Below are 12,441 nucleotides of genomic sequence, written 5' to 3' on the forward strand. Positions count from 1 at the left end.
ACATAATACTGCTTAGCTTGGTATTTTAGACAAAGCCAGAATAAGAATGAAATCACAAAATGAGGATGAGGAAACATGCATGAGGAAATATCAGACAAGTCAAAGTTGAGGGACATTCTACTTTTCAAAAATGTCAATGTTATAAATAAGTAAGCTGAGCATATTTGTCAGATTAAAGGACATTAGAGATGGCAACTTAATATAGCGCTTGATCTTGGAAAGGATTCGTACTGATAAAAATATTTCTTTAAAGGATAATATTGCTGTAATTACAAAACTCTGATTATAGACTATATATTAGGAACAGTATCAGATGCTAAATTTCCTGAATTTGGTGATTTCACTGCAACTATGTAAAAAGGAAATACATTATCTATGCTACAGTTTTTATGAGTGAAAGGTCATGAGTTTTACAATTTTTTTCTCAAATGGTTCCTCAAATAAAACAATGTATATATTATATAGGTGCATATAAGGGTGTGTGTGTGTGTGTGTGTGTGTGTGCGCGCGTATGTGTATGTGGGTGGGGGAGAGAGAGAGAGATAAAGGAAAAAACAAATGCGGCAAAATATTAATAATGAGTGAAACTACATGAAGGATACGTGTATATTCATGTTCTTTGTAATACTCTTGTAAATTTTTTCTAGGTTTGAGTTTCTAGAAAATATATAGAGTAATGAAAAAACAGTCTTCCTTCTTATCCCCACCCCCACCCCACCCCTTCAAAGGCTTACTTTCCAGGGAGGATTGTGAAAAAATAATTGCTTCCTTTACTCTGATTCTCAGTCGGATATCTGGCCATAAGATCTGGACCTTTTTTAAAACTCTAAAAGCAGATGAGAGCCTCCCTGGTGTAGAACCCTTTTGAATTTCTAGCTTTAAATCTTTAGTGTCAAGCCTTGGTAGGTAGAGCTGTAACAACTTCACCAAATTTAAGAATCACTCATCAGCCCATGACCACAACTTGTGATGGATTTTGCCCATTACACAAATTCTGAACTTAATTTCAGACAACCAAAGTGGCACATTCCCAAAAGAGTGAAAGATATTTTTTCATGCACAAATGAAAAAGGAATGGGGTTCCTAATTTTAAAGCAAATATTTTATTTGGTTAATGCAGAAAAACAAATCTAAGAAACTATGGCAAATCCAATGGACCAAACAGTATTTAAGTGAACTTCATTTCTAAGAATCACATTTGCCTAGAAAATAAGAGCAGAACTGGCATAGTTAAAAATATTCTTCAGACTTTTGATTAGAATCAAAGCAAAGGAATGTAAATGAGTAAATTAAGGGGAAAAATGAAAACAAACTAATAAGCTAGAAGAAAAAATACATTTCTTGAAGAGAAATGATAAAGATCTTGAGGAACAGATTATTCATAGATGAAAAAGAAGATGAGATCTTAAAGATTAAGAGAAACTAATATGTGAAGAGGAAAAGGTCAATCACCCAGATCTAGTTATTCTTAAACATGGTGTCAGTAAAAAGGGAGATGTTTTTTATTAACAGGAAAGGGAAATAGGGCCCAAAGTAACCAACAAAAGAAAAATGGCAAATGCATAGCTAGCAAACAGGCTGCCCAGAAAGTATCAGGTTCCAGGAAGCTGTTGAGAAGTACCCTCTTAAAGCTGCAGTTGGAGATTTCACAGTAAGCATATAAAAATACTACCCCTCCCCCAACAGCTAAATTAGAATATTACAAACTATATAGGTTTGAGATGAAAAGATCAGAAAGTGTCATAAGAACAGATCTTAAGAATTGCTAGTGAGCTTTAAGGTGACACCCACCAGGAGTAGCATGTAGACACTGAGTGTGTCCTGAGAAACTATGCCCCTAAACTTTGGAATTATGACTCTGAGGGTAGACAAAGCTAAGATAAAACAGATTAAAATGGATATAAGAAAGACAGTAGGTTGAGTTCAGGCCTGGACAAAATATTGGTCCAATGGGTGAAATTATCCAGCTCAGAAAGCTAACACAGACAAGATTTATTTTTCACTGGTTGCTTTGGTCATTCCAAGAATTCATTAACTTCATATATCTCACTATAGGACAAACCAGAAGACAAAATCAGAAGTGTATAGAAAATCAAACATCTGAGTGGAAGGAAAAGGGAAGATGAAATGAAATAAAGTTTTTGGTTCCAGGTAAAAGTGCTCATGTAATGTGTGCTGGAGAAATGAAAAGTCTAAGAAGTCAGATAAGCTATTACAAACACAATCAAGCCTTCATAAAAGATATGTAGGGGGAGAGAAGAGAAAAATTCAAACACCAGAAGCAAATTTCACTATTGCAGAAACAGAGTTAGCAGAAAGAAAGACTTAAAACATTCCAAAAATAAGGAACAAGTGACTTGATTAGTACAAGGAAGAGGTCATGGGCATCACTAGGTCCTTGGGGAAACAAGCTTCAAAAAAATCAACAGTAGTTTTACTTCTGGAATCCACTGAAGATGATTATTCAGATGGAACAAATGTGAAGACTGTGGGTATCCTCCCAAGGACACAGGCTTCTCAGGTGTAAGCAATTCCATAGCAAAACTGTCAACTGTTAGTTACCACAGCACAAAACTGAAAATGTCTGCTCAAAGTTAATAAGGAAGACATCAGTAAACAGAACCTATAATCAGTTCAGTACTGGTGCCAGAAAATGGGTGCCAAAGGTTAAATGGAAATTAATAAGTTTTTAATATGCTAGGTGGAAAAGAAAGACACCTCAAAATAAGATCTGGTGATTGGGACTGTAATAATTGCAACCGCCAAACTGCACTAAGTGAAATGTCAGGCAAAGAAAGACAAATACTGTATATTTTCACTTACATATGGAATCTAAAAAATAAAACTAACAAATATAACAAAACAGAAACAGACTCAGATACAGAGAACAAACTAGTAGTTAGCAGAAAGGAGCGGGTAGAGGAAGGGGTAAAATAGGTGAAGGGGATTAAAAGGTATGAACTACTCAGTATAAAATAAATAAGATACAGGGATGTAATGTACAGCACAGGGAATATAGTCAATATTTCATAATAATTTTGTATGGAGGATAGTCTATAAAAATATTGAATTACTATATTGTATACTTGAAACTAATAAATTTGTAAGTCAACTATACTTCAATTAAAAAAAAAACTGCACTAAAGAATGTAGCAATGTCTCAGACACCATTCTCTACAAGCAGAGAACAGAATACACAGGTAGGCTTTTTTCTACCTGTGGTAATTTACATTATCTTGTAATTACTCTCCTGATGGGAGAGTTCTCCCAGTTGAAATTTTGTTCATAGTTTGTGCCATCAGGACAATTAACCTAAACTGCCAGTCATCCTGAAGTGGCCAACCAACATCTATTGCTTTTTCTTTTAACCTCAGATAACCAAGTCTTTGCTTTAGATTGATTCTAAGAATATTATTTTGACTCTAGAAGTAGGGATAAACTTTTTTTACTTGTCTGAAAGACTGAGATAGCTGTAGTAAAATTTTATTTCAGAAGTTTCTGCTTCTGGACATAAATGAACAACTACTGGACTAGCCCTCCCACTGTGAATAACTATGAAACTGGACAAAATGAATGTAATGACAGTTGTCAGATATTCAATAAGAAGTAGCATGGGACTGTGGTCCCTAAATAAGGGAAATCCATGAAGTAAGTCCCACAGTCATCCTGACTTTCTGTCTGCAGGTACTGGCTGTACTCTTACATTAGAAGATAGACCTCAAGCAAAGCATGATATTCTCAATAAGCTGATGAGGCAGAGACCAGAGTTTGGCAATGCTGAGGCAGATAAAATGTGCAGGACGTGATGCTGGAGAGAAAAGTGCTATGCAGAATAGGAGAACCACAAACCTACAGTGGTATTCTAATGTCTTTGGCCAATATTAAATTGAATATAAGCTGGGAAAATCTCCTGGCAGAGGAGGCCTGGCAGAGAACTGCTACTGAGGAAATGCAAGCTGAATGGATATTCTTGAGATCATATAGTGCAAAGAAAAGTAGGAGTCACAAACAGACAGAATAGGGATCTCAGTGAACACCTTGAAAATGGAAATGACACTACAGAAAAGCTGTAGGGCTACTCTAGTCCTAGAACAAGGGTTACTTGTGACCTACCCTAGAAAAACTTAAAAAGATGCTTCAGAAGGATCAAGCTGATCCAGTAAATCAACTGCCTGCCAGGTCAAAACACAGCACTCTATAAAGAAAGATACAATCAAGATTCCTTACACCATACTATGAACAATAGGTAGCAAATAGTAAAAGATTACTAACCATGCAAAGAAGCAGGAATTTGTTACCTATGACCAATTAAAAAAAAAAAGAACTAGCATTTGATGGAAAAAGATACAGAGCTAACAGAAATTTTGGACTTAGAAAACAATGAATTTAAGAGAGCTATCACAAATATTTTAAGGAATTAAAAGATAAAACACAATAAGCGAAGAGGTAGGACATTTCAGAAACCAAATTAATGCCATGAAAAAATGGAAATCTAGAATTAAAAAATACAATATTTGAGATAAAAATTAAAAAGATTAATTTTATACTGATTGGGAAATACAAAAGTAAAGGTCTGCAAACTTAAAGACAATAGAATGTAAATGATTTAAAATGAAGCACAGAGAGGGGAAAAAAGCTGAGAAAGTTAACAGAGCAATGGCAAGAAGGCTAACATGCATGGACTTGGAGAAGAGACAGATTTCTCTTCCAGAGCAATCTGGAGATTGCTCCAGAATTGACAGAAGATACATAGATTACTACATAATCTATGAAGAGACTTAGATTGCAAAACAAAAAGTATTTGAAGAAATAATGGCCAGTAAAACTTACATTTCAATGAAGAATATCAAACCAAAGATATAAGCAGCTCACTGAATCCCAAGCAGGATGAACAGAGCGAACACCACATATTGGTAAATCATAGGGAAATTGCTGAAAGCCAAACATAAAAAGAGAATTTTAAAAGTATCCATAAAAAAATGATATATGATGTAAAGAAAAAATAAAAAAAAAGATACGATTGACTGCTGAACTCCAGCCAGAAATAAAGGCGGAGAACAACGGAATGCTGCTTTTAAGTTGCTAAAAGAAAAAAAAAATATATGTAATTGCCAGCCAAGAATAAAATGTCCTACAAAAATATCCTTTAAAATGAAGGCACTACACTCAGCAGGACCCACCCATGGTTAAGGGTCCAGCGGCAATGGGGGAGACTGTGGGGGAGACGGTGGAAGAGGGGCCAGTGCTTTCCCTGTCCACTTAGGCACTGGGAAGCCTGTTGGGCTCCCAGGCCTAATCCTCTGCCCTCGGAGCCTCCCTCAGGACGTGTAGAGCCCAAGCCCTGCCCCTACACCCCCACCCAGGGCCCTGCCTCTACACTCGGACCCTCGCTCTAATGCGCTGGGCCTAAACCACACCCACACACCCTCGCTCAAGTCCCTAACTCCAAACTCCAGAACTCCACACTCCAGAGGCCCTCCTTTCCACATGCTGCTTCTCCCCTTCCAGGCAGGTCCTAAATAGAGGCCCTACCTCACACTTGAACGTCACCCTACCTAGGCCCCACCCCATGCTCAAACATCACCCCCCACCAACCTAGGTCCCATCTCACCCTAAACCCCACCACTGCCTAAGTTTCATCCCAGCCTAAACTCCACCCCCAAAGCCAAGGCTTTTTATTTTTTTTTGCTTTTTCCCTCTTTTAGACTGGGGTTCTGTTTTACCTTGTAGATTCATTGTTGTTGATGCTTTTATATTTTTATTTTTCCTAATAAATATTTTATCTTTCTAGTTTTATTTTATTCTCTATACTTTTTTAGTGAACACTCCTTTTGGCTTGTTCCCCCACCACTTTTTTTTTTCTTTTTTCTGGTGTGGTTTTGTTGCAGTTGTTTCAATTATAGTTTTATTTTTCCTAATATATTTTTTGTCTTTCTAACTTTATTTTCTTATTCTTTGATATTGTACTGCTCCTTTTTTTCTTTCTTTCTTCCTTTTTTTTTTTTACAACACCATGAAGCTTGCGGGATCTTGGTTCCCAGGCTGGAGGTCAGGCCCAAGCTCCTGTGGTGGGATCTCCAAGTTCAAACTGCTGGACTAACAGGGAACCTCAGACCCCAGGGAATATCAATTGGAGTGAGGCTTCCTGGAGGTCCTCACCTCAGTACCAAGATCCAGCTCTGTCCAACTGCCTGCAAATTCCAGTGCTGGACGTCTCAGGCCAAACAACCAGTAAGAAAGGAATACAGCACCACCCATCAAAACAAACAAAAAAAGGAAATGACAAAAAAACATGTCACAGACAAAGGAGCAAGGTAAAAACCTACAAGACCAAATAAATGAAGACAAAATAGGCAACCTACCTGAAAAAGAAGTCAGAGTAATGATAGTAAAGATGATCCAAAATCTTGGAAACAGAATGGAGAAAATACAAGTAACATTTAGCAAGGATCTAGAAGAACTAAAGAGCAAACAAACAGTGATGAACAACATAATTATTGAAATTAAAAATACTCTAGAAGGAATCAATAACAGAATAACAGGCAGAAGAACAGATAAGTGAGTTGGAATATAAAATGGTGGAAATAACTGCCAGGGGGCAGAATAAAGAAAAAAGAATGAAAAGAATTGAGGACAGTCTCAGAGGGACAACATTAAATGCACCAACATCAGAATTATAGGGGTACCAGAAGAAAAAGAGAAAAAGAAAGGGTCTGAGAAAATATTTGAACAGATTATAGTTGAAAACTTTCCTAACATGGGAAAGGAAATAGTCAATCAAGTCCAGGAAGCACAGACAGCTCCATACAGGATAAACCCAAAGAGAAACACTCCAAGACACATATTAATCAAACTATCAAAAATAAAACACAAAGAAAAAATACTAAAAGCAGCAAGGGAAAAGCAACAAATAACGTCTAAGGGAATCCTCATAAGGTTAACAGCTGATTTTTCAGCAGAAACACTGCAAGACAGAGGGATTGGTAGGGCATATTTAAAGTGATGAAATGGAAAGACCTACAACCAAGATTACTCTACCCAGCGAGGATCTCATTCAGATTCCATGGAGAAATTAAAACCTTTACTGATAAACAAAAGTTAAGAGAATTCAGCACCACGAAATGAGCTTTACAACAAATGCTAAAGGAACTTCTCTAGGCAAGAAACACAAGAGAAGGAAAAGACGTACAGTAACAAACCCAAAACAATTAAGAAAATGGTAATAGGAACATATATATCAATAATTACCTTAAATGTAAATGGATTAAATGCTCCCACCAAAAGACATAGATTGGCTGAATGGATACAAAAACAAGACCCATATATATGCTGTCTACAAGAGACCCACTTCAGACCTAAGGACACAAACAGACTGAAAGTGAGGGAAAGGAAAAAGATGTTCCATGCAAATGGAAATCAAAAGAAAGCTCAAGTAGCAATTCTCATATCAGACAAAACAGACTTTAAAATAAAGACTATTACAAGAGACAAAGAAGGACACTACATAATGATCAAGGAATCAATCCAAGAATAAGGTATAACACTTGCAAATATTTATGAACCCAACATAGGAGTACCTCAATACATAAGGCAAATGCTAACAGCCATAAAAGGGGAAATTGACAGTAACACAATAATAGTAGGAGACTTAAACCTCCCACTTTCACCTATGGACAGATCATCCAAAATGAAAATAAATAAGGAAACAAAAGCTTTAAATGACACATTAAATAAGATGGACTTAACTGATATTTATCGGATATTCCATCCAAAAACAACAGAATACACTTTCTTCTCAAGTGCTCATGCAATATTCTCCAGAATAGACCATATCTTGGGTCACAAATCAAGCCTCGGTAAATTTAAGAAAATTGAAAGCATATCAAATATCTTTTCTGACCACAACGCAATGAGACTGCATATCAATTACAGGAAAAAAACTGTAAAAAATACAGACAAATGGAGGCTCAACAATACAATACTAAATAACCAAGAGATCACTGAAAAAATCAAAGAGGAAATCAAAAATTACCAAGAAACAAATGACAATGAAAACATGATGACCCAAAACCTACAGGATGCAGCAAAAGCAGTTCTAAGAGGGAATTTTATAGCAATACAATCCTACCTCAAGAATTAAGAAAAATCTCAAGTAAACAATACAATCTTACACCTAAAGCAATCAGAGAAAGAAGAACAAAAAAACTCCCAAAGTTAGCAGAAGGAAAGAAATCATAAAGATCAGATCAGAAAAAAAAATGAAAAAGAAATGAAGGAAACAATAGCAAAGATCAATAAAACTAAAAGCTGGTTCTTTGAGAAGATAAATAAAATTGATAACCATTAGCCAGACTCATCAAGAAAAACAGGGAGAAGACTCAAATTGACAGAACTAGAAATGAAAAAGGAGAAGTAACAACTGACTCTGCAGAAATACAAAGGATCATGAGAGATTACTACAAGCAACTCTATGCCAATAAAATGGACAACCTGGAAGAAATGAACAAATTCTTAGAGAAGCACAACCTTCTGAGACTAAACCAGGAAGAAACAGAAAATATAAACAGAGCAATCAGAAGCTCTGAAATTGAAATGGTGATTAAAAATCTTCCAACAAACAAAAGCCCAGAACCAGATAGCCTCACAGCTGAATTCTATCAAACATTTAGAGAAGAGCTAACACGTATCCTTCTCAAGCTCTTCCAAAATATAGCAGAGGGAGGAACACTCCCAAACTCATTCTACGAGGCCATCATCACCCTGATACCAAAATCAAAGATGTCACAAAAAAAAGAAAACTATAGGCCAATGTCTGATGAACATAGGTGCAAAAATCCTCAACAAAATATTAGCAAATGGAATCCAACAGCACATTAAAAGGATCATACACCATGATCAAGTGGGGTTTATCTCAGCAATGCAAGAATTTTTCAATATATGCAAATCAATCAATGTGATACACCATATTAACAAATTGAAGGAGAAAAACCATATGATCATCTCAATAGATGCAGAAAAAGATTTGACAAAATTCAACACCCATTTATGATAAAAAGTCTCCAGAAAGTAGGCATAGAGGGAACCTACCTCAGCATAATAAAGTCCATATATGACAAACCCAGAGTCAACATCGTTCTCAATGGTGAAAACCTGAAACCATTTCCTCTAAGATTAGAAACAAGACAAAGTTGCCCACTCTCACCACTATTATTCAACATAGTTTTGGAAGTTTTAGCCACAGCAATCAGAGAAGAAAAAGAAATAAAAGGAATCCAAATCAGAAAAGAAGTAAAATTGTCACTGTTTGCAGATGCCATGATACTATACATAGAAAATCCTAAAGATGCCACCAGAAAACTACTAGAGCTAATCAATGAATTTGGTAGAGTAGCAGGAAACAAAATTAATGCACAGAAATCTCTTGCATTCCTATACACTAATGATGAAAAATCTGAAAAAGAAATTAAGGAAACACTCCCATTGACCACTGCAACAAAAGAGAATAAAATAGCTCAGAATAAACCTACATAAGGAGACAAAAGACCTATATGCAGAAACTATAAGACACTGAAGAAAGAAATTAAAGAAGATACAAACACATGGAGAGATATACTATGTTCTTGGATTGGAAGAAGCAAGTCATTGTGAAAATGACTATACTACCCAAAACAATGTACAGATTCAATGCAATCTCTATGAAACTACCTATGGCATTTTTCACAGAACTAGAACAAAAAATTTCACAATTTGTATGGAAACACAAAAGACCCCGAATAGCCAAAGCAGTCTTGAGAAAGAAGAACAGAGCTAAAGGAATCAGGTTCCCTGACTTCAGACTATACTCCAAAGTTACAGCAATCCAGAAAGTATGGTACACATATATATGGAATCTAAAAATAAAAAAAATAGAAAAATGGCTCTGATGAACCTAGGGGCAGGACAGGAATAAAGACACAGACATAGAGAATGGATTTGAGGACTTGGTGCGGGGGAGGTAAGCTGGGACAAAGTGAGAGAGTAGCATTGACATATATATACTACCAAATGTTAAATAGATAGCTAGTGGGAAGCAGCTGCATGGCACAGGGAGATCAGCTCGGTGCTTTGCAACCACCTAGAGGGGTGGGTTAAGGAGTGTGGGAGGGAGATACAAGAGGGAGAAGATATGGGGATATACGTATGAATATAGCTGATTCACTGTTATACAGCGGAAACTAACACAACACTGTAAAGCAATTATACTCTAATAAAGATGTTGGAAAAAAATAAATAAAATAAAATAAAACAAAGGCAAAAAATGAATGTTTTTTAAAAAGCTGGTAGAATTTGTCTCCAGCAGATTTGTACTACAAAAGTATTAAGGGAAATTCTTTAGTCATAAGGAAAATGACATCAGAAGGAAAGCTGAATAAATATAAAACATTTCTCTAGAAAATGATAAATATATGAGGGAATATGAAAGACATTTTATACTTTATATTTTGATTTATTTAAAAGATAGTGATCTCATTTCAAATGCTCGAGTGGCTACTGTATGGATGGTACCATTCTAGAAAATATTGTTGCTCATCATATAAAAAAATAAAATAAAATAAAAGGTAGTGAACTATTAAAAATTAATACTAATATAGTGAGGGATTTATAACGTATAGAATAAATTATTTGACAACAGCACAAAGATGGGAGGAAAGTAAATAAACATATACTGTTTTAGTGTCTTATGTAATATACAAGGAAATCTAATATTTATTGTGGGTGTGATAAATTAAGAATACATATAAAATACTTAAACAACTAGTAAAAGTAATATATAAAAATGAAGAGATAAATTTAATATGTCAACAGATGAGATAAAATTGAATACATAAAAAAATTAACTAACAAGATTGTCCTACTTCAGGCTGCCATAACAGAATACCATAGATTGGATGGCTTAAACAACAGAAAGTTACTTCTCATAGTTCTAAGGGCTAGGAAGTCCAAGGTCAGAGTGCTGGCAGATTCACTGTCAGGGCTCTCTTCCTGATATGCACAAGGCTGTCTTCTTATTGTATCCTCACATGGTGTGGGTAGAGAAAGAGAGAGAAAAAAAATCTCTCTCTTGTCTCTTTTTATAAGGGCACTAACATCACCATGAGGGCTCTGCCCTTATGATCTAATTACCTCCTAAAGGCCTTCCCTTCAAACACTATCACACTGGGGATTAGTGTTTCAGCATACGAATTTTGAAGGTGACACAAACAGTCTAGAGCAAAAATGAAGGTAGGAAAGGAAGATTAAAGGAACAAAACTAGATCAGTTATTGATAAAAACAAATAGTAAATTGTGATATTAAACCCAACCATAGAAATGATTATATCAAATGTAAATGGACTAAACACTTGAATTAAAAGGCAGAGATTGTCAGGCTAGAATAAAAAAGCAATACCCAACTAAATACTACTTTTGACACACACTTGAAATATAAGCACATTTTAAGTATGTTTTAAAGGTATGCTTTAAATATAATTATTTTAAATATAAGAATAAAAGTAAAGGAATAATAAAAATAAATGCCATGATAAAATTAGGATAAAGATGCTAAAGAGGATCTATTATTATTGGAAGAAAATAGACTCCAAGATAAGGAATATTACCAGATTTTAAGGGGGATAATTAATAATATGAAAAGGGTTAACTCATCAAGAAGACAAAAATATTAAATGGGTCCACAGTTAATAATATAAATACAAAATACAGGCAGTAAATACTGACAAAACTATTGAGAGAAAATGATAAATCCGAAGTTATAATTGAAAATTTTATCACTGCTCTCTCAATTGATAGAGAAAAGTGAGCACAGTTCAGTAAAGATATAGAAAAATAGAGTAACACTATCAACTACCTTAGAACAACTGGCATTTACAGAACAATATATTCAGCAACTGTATAGCATACATTTTATTCATGTGCACATGGAACATTAATCAAGGATATTGCTTTATATACTGCATGATAAATGAAGTTGCAATAAATTTAAAAATACTTAAATGATAAAAAGTATTCTTTCTGACCACAATAGAATTATATTAGATATCAATGACAAAATGATATTTAAAATTTCCCATGGGTCAAAGAAAAATTCTTAAGGGAAATTAGAAAATATTTTTAGAAAATATTTTAATGAAGTAAAAATAAAAACAATTCATATCAAAATGTGCAGGAGTGATTAGAGAACATTTTATACCATTAAATGCTTATATTAGAAAATAATAAGGGTCTCAATCAGTAATTTAATATCCACCTTAAGAAACTAGAAGGAGAAGAGAAAATTAAATACAAAGTAAGTAGAAGGAATGAAGTAACAGACAAACGTGAAAATCGTGTAAATGAAAAACATGAACAATTAAGAAAGTTTTTTCTTAATGGTTCTTTTTAAATTTAAGACTTTATTATTTAGCA

Source organism: Globicephala melas, chromosome 1 (assembly GCF_963455315.2).
Source record: "Globicephala melas chromosome 1, mGloMel1.2, whole genome shotgun sequence".
Lineage (NCBI taxonomy): Eukaryota > Metazoa > Chordata > Mammalia > Artiodactyla > Delphinidae > Globicephala > Globicephala melas.